Source organism: Otolemur garnettii, unplaced genomic scaffold (assembly GCF_000181295.1).
Source record: "Otolemur garnettii isolate 467f Iridium unplaced genomic scaffold, OtoGar3 scaffold00096, whole genome shotgun sequence".
Classification (NCBI taxonomy): Eukaryota; Metazoa; Chordata; class Mammalia; order Primates; family Galagidae; genus Otolemur; species Otolemur garnettii.
Window position 1 is genome coordinate 1,170,262 of NW_003852491.1, and position 9,873 is coordinate 1,180,134.

The following is a 9,873-nucleotide window of genomic DNA, read 5'->3' on the forward strand; positions in this document are numbered from 1 at the left end:
TAAAAAAGGCAAGAGTGAAATGGCAAAAGTAAAAAATAGTCAAATATAACTTTAGGAAATAAAAAATAATTTCAATTTAAAATTCAATGAACAGATAAATCAGGTTAGAAATGGTAATGACATAGAAAATAGACCTGAAAAAAACTACCCGTAACATTGCACAGAAAAATAAAGAATATTAAAATTACAGAGTCAGAATCAAGATGACAGCCGAGTAGCAGCTTTTGTGTAATTGGGTGCAGTGAGAGTGGGGAGAGAAGACTCCAGACATCTCTGGCTAGGGGGGTTTGCCCAAAAGCTGTTCTCTGGTGACCCGGGAAGTCAGCAAGAGACTTCTGGACCCCATGAGGAGGACAGAGGTGGTGGAAAACCTGCAAGTAGTGGGTGCCCCTTAGTTCCGCCGGAGGCTGCCTGCAGCTGTATCTATAGCAAAGGCGAGACTGCAGGTGGAAAGAGCCTTGCCTAAGGGCTGTTTTGGTTTGTCTGGACTTGTGCACTCCATTGAATTGCCTTGGGAGACCTTAGGCCAGTGTGCAGAAGACTTTGGGCACTGTCCAGGGCCCAGGACTCAGCCGCTGAGCCGGTAAGAAGCTAATGGGGTTCAGCTGTGGGCCGCCCTCACAGCAATTGTGGGGGAGCTGCCCCTGTGTGTTGCAACCTGGGGATCTGACTGGAGACCTTGGGCAAGTAATTTAGTGACTGAGCTACCCAAAGGCCGGGGCTGAGACACTGGGGAAGTGTGGAGATCCAAGTGTTTGGTAGATTAACAGCCTTGGCCTTCAGGGGCATTGAGGAAAACTGGATTTGGTGCACTGGATAAGAAGGTAGCCATGCCAGGAGAGATCCCAGGGATAAGTGCTTTCCTTGGAAAGCTTCTGCTTGGCCAGCATGTCTGGAGTGTCTTTTAAGTGGGCTGAGGAGACATTTGGGCTCCTAAGCCTGAGGGGTCTGTGAAATCACCTGTGGCCTCTAGTCTCCATCTTCTACAGCTGTATCAATATTGGGACTAACTTCTCATTCCTCAGAAGATCACCTCTTGCCCAGACAATATTTACCGAGATATATATACTGTTTGGTTTTTTGGTTTGGGGATTTGGGTAAGGTGACCAGATTTTAACATTGGTAAAGCAGGACACCATTGACCGGAGTGGGGGTGGGGGTCTTAATTAAAAATTTGGTCTATATGAAGCGACAAAAAAATAGTATTGTAATATGTATTTTTTAATTTCAACATAAGTACAATTTACAAATGTAATACATTACAAAATTTATGTATAGTATTATTTTATTCTTTGGCATATTTCTCATCGAATTCTAACAACTGATCAACAATGCGAACTTTGATAAGCAGTTTTCGATAATCAGTTCTCAATAATTATTTGTTATTATTAAAGTTTAACATTATAAAATTAACAAAAATAATATAAAACTCATATCCTGGCAAAATAGCCACATGGCAGCTGAAAACTGTATATTACCTTCCCATTCTCCCACCGTTCCCTAGCTTGTTAGGCATGCTTTCCAAAAGCAGGACATCTGGTCACCTTAGATTTGAGGGAGAGGGGAGGTTGTTTTTGTTTTATTTTGTTTTGTTTTAATTTCAACATTTTTTTGACATTTTTCTTTTTTCTTTTTTCATTATTTTAGTTTAAATATAATCTTCCATTTTTGCCTTCTTTAATAATTAGAATTTCATTTTTGCCAGTGTTTCTGCCCCTATTATTTGGTTTTTTACCCTTAATTTTATCCTATTAGGGTTTTTGCTTGTTTGTTATGGTTTGACTTATAGTATTTTTGTCTTTTCTCTCTACCTGTTGGAGGTGGGGTACTGTGTCTGAGCCAGCTGGCAAAGAGCTATTGACTTCAAGGGAATAACCCAACCTGGAACCTGGGGGTCTTTAAGGGTGGGTGATAGTACCCTATATACACCTATATTACTCCTGTTTCTTTCTTTTGGTGCCTTTCTTTTTTTTTTGTCAATACTTCCTTTTACTCACCCCCTCTTCTTTCTCTCTCTCTCTCTCTTTAAATCTCTTTTCTCTTCTTGCTCCTCAATCTTCTCATCCTTCTGCTCTTGCACCAAAAGGGCTCATTAAAACTTTAGGCCAGCAGCATAGTAACTTAGAGCAAGAAGAAATAAAAGGAAAATTAGGGTAAGGAAACAGACATAAGAAAGCACTCATGAAGAATCAGCAGAAAAATCCTGGCAACATGAAATGCCAGTCAAGAGTAACCCCTTCTGGGAGTCACGAGGTAGCTATAGCAGAGAATTCCTCCTATAAAGAAATATTAGAAATGACAGAAGGGGAATTTAGAATACATATGATGAAAATAATCAAGGAAATTGCTGAGAAAGTGGAAAACAATGAAAGAAATTGCTAAGAAAGTGGATAATAACCAAAAGGAAATTCAAAAACAGAATCAAATAAGAGATGAATGATACAAAGAATACAGAAAGGATAAAGCAGAGCTGAAGGAACTGAAGCAGTCAATTAGGGAACTCAACAATGTAATAGAAAGTATTAACAACAGATTAGACCATGCTGAAGTAAGAATCTCAGAGGTAGAGGATAAAGCTCTCGAGATAACCCAGATTGTTAAAGTGGCTGAAAAGAAGAGAGAGAAAGCAGAACATTCATTGATAGAATTGTGGGACTTTATGAAACATTTGAACATATGGGTTATAGGTATCCCAGAAGGGGAAGAAGAATGCCCCAGAGGAATGAAAGCCATATTCTAGAGAATATTATAAATGAAAATTTCACAAATATCACTCAAGATTCTGTCATACTCCTTTCAGAGGGATATCGGTTCCCTGGTCACCTCAACTCAAATAGACCTTCTCCAAGGCAAATTGTGATGAATTTATCTAAAGTCAAGACAAAAGAAAAGATTTTGCAGGCTGCCAGGAGTAAGTGCCAACTGACCTACAGGGGCAAACCTATCAGGGTAACCATGGACTTCTCTAATGAAACTTTTCAAGCTAGAAGACAATGGTCATCTATCTTTAACCTACTTAAACAGAACAATTTCCAGCCCAGAATTCTATATTCTGCTAAGCTAAGCTTTAAAAATTGATGGAGAAATCAAATCTTTTGTTGATATGCAAACACTGAGGAAATTTGCCACAACAAGACCAGCTTTACTGGAAATATTTCAACCTGTCCTACACACTGACCATCACAATGGACCTTCAGCAAAGTACACACCCAGAAATTAAAGGACAGAACCTAGTTTCCACAATGATGCAAAAGATAAAACTAAACAATGGACTTTCATTATTTCATATTTCATCTTATTTCATATTCAATAAGATGAACAGAACAAAACCACACTTGTCAATTATCTCAATAAATGTCAATGGCTTGAATTCCCCACTGAAGAGGCATAGATTGGCTGATTGGATGAAAAAACACAGGCCATCTATTTGCTGTCTGCAGGAAACACACCTCACGTCGAAAGACAAATTAAAACTCAGAGTTATGGGTTGCAAATCAATTTTTCAGACAAATGGAAGTCAGAAGAAAAGAGGGGTTGCAATCTTATTTTCAGATACATGTGGATTTAAAACAACTAAAGTTACAAAAGACAATGATGGCCACTTCTTATTGGCCAAGGGAAAAATACAGCAAGAAGAGATTTCAATTCTAAATATTTATGCACCCAATTTAAATGCTCCTAGATTCTTGAAACAGACCTTGCTTAGTCTGGGCAATATGACATCCTATAACACCATAATAACAGGGGACTTTAACACCCCTCTCTCAGAGCTGGACAGATCCTCCAAACAGAAATTAAACAAAGATATTAGAGATTTAAATGAGACCCTAGAACAACTGTGCTTGATAGACATATATAGAACACTCCTGATAGACATATATAGAACACTCTATCCCAAAGATAAAGAATATACATTCTTCTCATCACCCCATGGGACATTCTCTAAAATTGATCATATCCTAGGACACAAAGCAAACCTCAGCAGAATCAAAAGAATTGAAATTCTACCTTGCATCATTTCAGACCACAAGGCACTAAAAGTAGAACTCAACTCCAGCAATAACACTCAACCTCACACAAAGGCATGGAAGTTAAACAGCCTTATGCTGAATGATAGTTGGGTGCAGGAAGAAATTAAAAAGGAAATTATTAACTTCCTTGAGTATAACAACAATGAAGACACAAGCTACCAGGATCTATGGGATACAGCAAAAGCAGTCCTGAGAGGAAAATTTATCGCTTTAGAAGTCTATATTCAAAAAACAGAAAGAGAGCACATCAACAAATTCACAAGCTATCTGATGGAATTGGAAAAAGAAGAATAATCTAAGCCTAAACCCAGCAGAAGAAAAGAACTATCCAAAATTAAATCAGAGATCAATAAAATTGAAAACAAAAGAATCATTCAGAAAATTAATGAAACAAAGAGTTGTTTTTTTGAAAAAAATAAATAAAATAGATAAGCCCTTGGCCAGATTCACTAGAAGTAAAAAAGTAAAATCTCTAGTAACCTCAACCAGAAATCATAAAGGGGAAATAACAACTGATGTCACAGAGATCATCTCTGAATACTACCAGAAACTTTATGCCCAGAAATTTGATAATGGGAAGGAAATGGATCAATATTTGGAATCACACCCTCTCCCTAGACTTAGCCCAGATGAAATAGACCTCCTGAACAGACCAATTTCAAGCACTGAGATCAAAGAAACAGTAAAAAAATCTCTCAACAAAAAAATGCCCTGGTCCTCATGGCTTCACACCAGAATTCTATCAAACCTTCAAGGAAGAGCTTACTCCTGTAGTTCTATCGATAGCGGGAGCGGAGAGCAGACCCCAGAGAGCCCTGAGCAGCCCCACCGCCACCACAGGCCTAGTTACCATCACACATCAGGAGGAGCTGCAGCTGCCGCAGCCGGCCCCAGTCACCATCACTGCAACCGTGAGCAGTGAGGCTGAGACCCAGCAGCCGCCTCCACCCGCAGTGCTGCTGACACCAAGCTGGGCACTATGGGCAGCTCGCAGGGAGCGGTGGCCCAGGAGGCCTCACATCAGTGGCGCCTGCCAGCGGGGACAAGAAGGTCATCACAACGAAGGTTTTGGGAACAGTAAAATGGTTAAATGTAAGAAACAGATAAGGTTTCATCAACAGGAATGACACCAAGAAAGATGTATTTGTACACCAGATGGCCATAAAGAAGAATAACCCCAGGAAGTACCTTCTAAGTGTAGGAGATGGAGAGACTGTGGAGTTTGATGTTGTTGAAGGAGAAAAGGGTGTGGAGGCAGCAAATGTTACAGGCCCTGGTGGAATTCCAGTTCAAGGAAGTAAATATGCAGCAGGCCATAACCATTATAGGCACTATCCACATCGCAGGAGTCCTCCACGCAATTATCAGCAGAATTACCAAAATAGTGAGAGTGAGGAAAAGAACGAGGGATCAGAGAGTGCTCCTGAAGGCCAGGCCCAACACCCCTGGCCCTACTGCAGGCGAGGGTTCCCACCTTACTACATGAGGGGACCCTATGGGCTTCGACCACAGTATTCCAACCATCCTGTGCAGGGAGAAGTGATGGAGGGTGCTGACAACCAGGGTGCAGGAGAACGAGGTAGACCAGTAAGACAGAATATGTATCGGGGGTTATAGACCACGATTCTGCAGGGGCCCTTCTTGCCAAAGACAGTCCAGAGAGGACGGCAATGAAGAGGATAAAGAGAATGAAGGAGATGAGACCCAAGGTCAGCAACCTCCTCAAACGTGGGTACCATCACAACTTCAATTACCTACGTAGATGCCCAGAAAACGCTAAACCACAAGATGGCAAAGAGACAAAAGCAGCCGATCCACCAGCTGAGAATTTGTCCACTCCAGAGGCTGAGCAGGGCGGGGCTGAGTAAATGCCAGCTTACCATCTCTACCATCATCCGGTTTAGTCATCTAACAAGAAGAAATGAATATGAAATTCCAGCAATAAGAAATGAACAAAAGATTGAAGCTGAAGACCTTAAGTGCTTGCTTTTTGCCCATTGACAAGATAACTAGAACTATCTGCATTATCTATGCAGCATGGGGTTTTTTATTATTTTTACCTATAGAAGTCTTTATTGGTAATTACAAACAAGTTTTTTAAAAAAGCCTGTTTTTTCTCAATACACCTTTAAAGGTTTTTAAATTGTTTCATATCTCATCAAGTTGAGATTTTTAAGAACTTCATTTTTAATTTGTAATAAAAGTTTACAACTTGATTTTTTCAAAAAAGTCAATAAACTGCAAGCACCTGTTAATAAAGGTCTTAAATAACTAAAAAAAGAGAGAGAGCGCTTACTCCTATACTGCAGAAATTATTCCAAAAGATAGAGGAGGAAAGAATCTTCCCCAACACGTTCTATGAAGCAAACATCACCCTGATGGAAACCAGGAAAAGACCCAACTAAAAAGGAGAATTTCAGACCAATGTCACTAATAAATATAGATGCAAAAATTCTCAATAAAATCTTAGCTAATAGATGACAGCTTATCATCAAAAAAGTCATACATCAGGATCAAGTAGGTTTCATCCCAGCAATGCAAGGCTGGCTTAATATACTCAAGTCCATAAACATTAGTCACCATATCAAAAGAAGTAAAACCGAAGACTGAATGATCCTCTCAGTAGATGCAGAAAAAGCATTCAATAAAATCCAGCATCCTTTTTTAATTAGAACACTGAGGAGTATAGGCATAGGTGGTACATTTCTTTTTTTTTCTTTTTTTTTTTTGGTGGTGGTACATTTCTTAAACTGATCGAAGATATCTATGACAAACCCACAGCTAGTGTTTTACTGAACAGAGTAAAACTGAAAGCTTTTCCTCTTAGAACTGGAACCAGACAAGGTTGTCCTCTGTCACCATTACTGTTCAACATTGTGCTGGAAGTTTTAACCAATACAATTAGACATGACAAGAAAATTAAGGGCATCCAAATGGGAGCAGAGGAGGTTAAACTCTGCCTTTTTGCTGATGATATGATCTTATACCTGAAGAACCCCAAAGACTCAACCACAAGACTCTTGAAAGTCATCAAAAAATACAGTAATGTCTCAGGGTATAAAATTAATGTCCACAAGTCAGTTGCTTTTGTATATGCCAACAATAGCCAAGATGAGAGGTTAATTAAGGACACAATTTCCTTCATCATAGCCCCAAAGAAAATGAAACACTTAGGAATATACCTAACAAAAGAGGTGAAGGACCTCTATAAAGAAAATTATGAACCCCTAAGAAAGGAAATAGCAGAGGACATCAACAAATGGAAGAACATACCATGCTCATGGCTAGGAAGAATCAACATCGTTAAAATGTCTATACTTCCCAAAATAATTTACTGATTCAATGCCATCCCTATTAAAATATCAACATCCTACTTTCAAGACTTGGAAAAAATGATTCTGTGTTTTGTATGGGACAAGAAAAAAAAAAAACGTATAGCTAAGGCAGTTCTTAGTAACAAAAACAAAGCCAAGGGTATCACTATACCAGATTTTAGGCTGTACTACAAGGCCATAGTGGTCAAGACAGCATGGTACAGGACAAAAATAGAGACATAGATATTTAGAATTGAGTAGAAAACCTGGAAATGAAACCAACAACTTACAGCCACCTAATCTTTGATAAACCAAACAAGAGCATCCACTGGGGGAAAGACTCCCTATTTAATAAATTGTGCTGGGAGAACTGGATATCCACATGTAAAAGACTGAAATTGGACCCACACCTTTCTCCACTCACAAAAATTGATTCCAGATGAATAAAGGACTTAAATTTAAGACATGAAACAATAAGAATCCTCAAAGAAAGAATAGGAAAAACACTGGAAGATATTGGCCTAGGGAAAGACTTTATGAGGAAGACTACCATGGCAATAGCAACAACATCAATAATAAACAAATGGGATTTAATGAAACTAAAAAGTTTCTGTGCAGCCAAGGAGACAAAAACCAAAGCAAATAGACAACCTACTCAATGGGAAAAGATATTTGCATATTTTGAATCAGACAAAAGTCTAATAACCAGGATCTATGCAGAACTTCAATTAATCTACAAGAAAAAAACCAACAATCCCATACATCAATGGAGAAGAGACACAAATAGAATCTTCTCTAAAGCCGATAGACGAATGGCTACTAAGCATATGAAAAAATGCTCATCATCCCTAATTATCAGAGAAATGCAAATTAAAACCATCCTGAAATATCATCTAACCCCAGCGAGAATGGCCTATATCACAAAATCTCAAAACTGCAGATGCTGGTGTGGATGTGGAGAGAAAGGAACGCTCCTGCACTGCTGGTGGGACTGCAAACTAATACGACCTTTTTGGAAGGAAGTATGGAGAAACCTAAAGAGCTCAACCTAGACCTCCCATTTGATCCTGCAATCCATTACTGGGCATCTATCCAGAAGGGAAAACAAAAACCTTTTATTATAAAGACACTTGTACTAGGCTGTTTATTGCAGACCAATTTACAACGGCTAAAATGTGGAAACAGCCTAAATGTCCTTCAACCCAGAAATGGATTGGTAAGCTGTGGTATATGTATACCATGGAATATTATTCAGCCATCAAAAATAATGGAGATTTTACATCATTTGTACTAGCGTGGATAGAGGTGGAACACATGATTCTTAGTGAGGCATCAGAGGAACGGAGAAGTAAGAATCCTATGTATCCAACTTTGATATGAAGACAATTAATGATAATTAATGACATGGTGGGGAATGGGGGAAGGGGAGACCAGACAGAGAAGGAGAGAGGGGGAGTGGGCAAGGAAAAAAAAAAGAAAGAAAATAGTGACTAATTATCTTATAAATTATATTTAATTTTGACCAGGGCACATTACTTAAACATTAATTTTTAATTCAACATGTTAATATGTTGTTTATCATATTGCATCCTAATTTATAAGTGAAATATGTTTGTAATTTCCCCTTTATATTTATATATATATATTTATATATATATAGTCTCTAATTTTAATCTCAGGTGTATCCAGATTAAGTAGAATGATTTTGAAGTATTTCTTTTTCTATTGTCTATAAGATTTGGTATGATCTATTTTTTTAATTATCTTTTATGTTTATTTATAAATATTAGTTGTCTATTTTTTTGAGACTTTGGAAAAAATAAAATAAGAAGAAATTAACTGATCAAAGTATTCTATAATAGACATACTTCTATCTGACAATGTGAATGTTACTTTCTTTGCATTATTACTACTATTATTGCTTAATATTTTGTTGTAGCAATCATCTGATTTCTTTTCTGAATGTATTTATCTTCATTCATTCTTTATGAGGTTTTTGTTCTCAGTCCTTATGTTAAATATTGTTATTGTCATTAAAGTTAGACTTTTTAATTCTATGAAGGCAAAGTGGAAAGCTAATATACACATGTATAAAGTAAGATAAATAAATAAATAAATAAAATTACAAATGACTAAGGGAGACTGATTCTAGAATACATATTTAATCATACTGCCAAAAGAAGATAATAGAAAGAATGAAGAAAAATAATTACTGATGATTTTTCAAAGTTGATAAAGCAATTAACTCTCAATTCAGAAAGCATAAAGCATACAAGTATAAATTGTTAAAAAAGAATCTACACCTGGGCACATCATAGTGAAACCCAAAAATACTCAAACTACTCCATTCCACCAAGAAAAAAGATCTAAAGTCATCCAGAAATAAAAGACAAAGGAATGGAATTTGAACAGAAGACTTTGAATAACATTAATGAAAACTTATAGACAATAGAATGAGATCTTCAATGTAGGGAAAGAAAATAATTATCAACTTATAATTGTATACCCAGCTAAACTATCATCTTCTA

The 9,873-nt window shown here is 37.5% G+C and overlaps 1 pseudogene; it reads left to right on the forward strand.

The window, feature by feature from the left end:
• The first annotated feature begins 344 nt into the window (after positions 1-344).
• Positions 345-6,023, forward strand: LOC100951059 (annotated as a pseudogene).
• Positions 6,024-9,873: the final 3,850 nt, after the last annotated feature.